This window comes from Theropithecus gelada, chromosome 4, assembly GCF_003255815.1.
Source record: "Theropithecus gelada isolate Dixy chromosome 4, Tgel_1.0, whole genome shotgun sequence".
Classification (NCBI taxonomy): Eukaryota; Metazoa; Chordata; class Mammalia; order Primates; family Cercopithecidae; genus Theropithecus; species Theropithecus gelada.
In genome coordinates, this window is record NC_037671.1 from 87,090,692 (window position 1) to 87,092,459 (window position 1,768).

The window sequence follows — 1,768 nt, forward strand, 5'->3', positions numbered from 1 at the left end:
AGAGCTGGCATTTTTACAGATGAGAAAATCGAATCGGGGTTGTGGCTTGTTTGAGTCTAAACCGCTAGAAAGTGAGCACGCACTTCTACATTTCCGCTACGAGTGGGTCTAAATCTACACAGCTGGTAATTCCTCCTCCAGTGTTCTTTCCAACACGGTGGCTGCCTGGGTCAAAACTGGGTATCTTTGACATTTGCCATGATTCTGATATTAGCCAAAAAGATTGTGTACTCAGTAAGGAACATATGAACATTTTCAAATAAATCAGGCTTACCCAAAGATGTATTCTATTATTATTAAAATAAACACACGAAGTGCTGCATTAGTCATCTATTTCTTAGTATTAAGAGAACAATTATTTGTTTGCTCCAGAAATATTTGAGCAAGTTCAAAGTAATGAAGGAGGTGCCGCAGTTAATACTGGGAAGTCCCAGTGTCTGATTTTTCTCTTAAGCTAAGATTGCAACTGTAATATTTTAATTACTCTTCCCATTTGTCAATTTCTTTTGGTCATTTCCCTTTTTTTTTTTGGATATGTCACAGTGAGGTATGTAGTCTATAAGCCCAGGTATTTGTTATTTACTGTTACCCAGAAACTTTTGAAGTGGTTAAGACAGTACAAATGACCAGCATTTCTGAGATGTTCAGAGACCCACCCATTATATGTTTCACCTCCTAAGCTAAACAGATATATAACCTCCAAATTTCTTCTATCAGCATTCCAGGGGTAGGGAGTCAAGGAACGATGATGATGTGTACAGTTCATTTTCTAAAATCCAATATGGAGTCAAGAACTTTACATGTATCACCTTCAATCCAGGAAAAACTTACAGAATATTCTAGAGATGACTACAGAAATTTTCCAGTTGGAACCATCCATGAGGCAAACTGGAGTTTCTGCATGTCTTAATTGATTTTGTTTCTACATTATCCCAAATGTGTATTTCAATATAGATAGCAACACATATTGATTGTGGATTAGTTTTTGAGTCATAAGATACTCTATGAAGACACTGAAATAAGTATCTTTCTCTCATCACGTCTCAGTATGAAATTTAAGAGCTAAGAATACCTATCATTTGCTTTTTGATAGGAAGCATTCAGCGTGCACCTAGCCAGTGTTTACTAAAAGAGGCAGAACGATCAATTTTTGACTATAGTCATTAAGAAGCAAAGATAATCTACTCTCAATATTTCAATATAATCTATTTTCAAATATTTAATTACTTGAAAAATATAAAATCTTTCAAAATTGACTGCAAACATACTTTATTTCAGACAGTAATATTTAAACTTCATGGTAATGCTTTCTTCATTATAAAATTTAAAGGTATTTTCTCTTATTGTTCAAATTGAAATTATGAGTTTTTACAAACTGTGTTGAAAAGCACTTATCTCTTTTCTGGGGTTCAAAATATACAATGCTCATACATTTTTTCAGTTTATATTGTACTATGTCTGTTAAGTCTCAATTTAATTTACACATTATGAATGGTATGTTTGCTTTAATTTACTGCAGAATCATTTAAATCTTTAATGAAATAATGCTTTTTAAAGGTGTGGTAGCCTTTTCTGCTTTATTGTGTAAAAAATAGCTTTTTGTGTGTTTTTCCTATGTTAAAAATAAGTAGATTAATCCAATATGTCCCCACTTTTCAAGTAAAGTTCTAAGTGCTTTTTGAGGAACAAATTAGTTCGGCAATCTTTTAGAAATCAAATCCTTAGTATTTTGCCATCAGACTGTGAAATAAGGCAGAGTTCAAAGGCA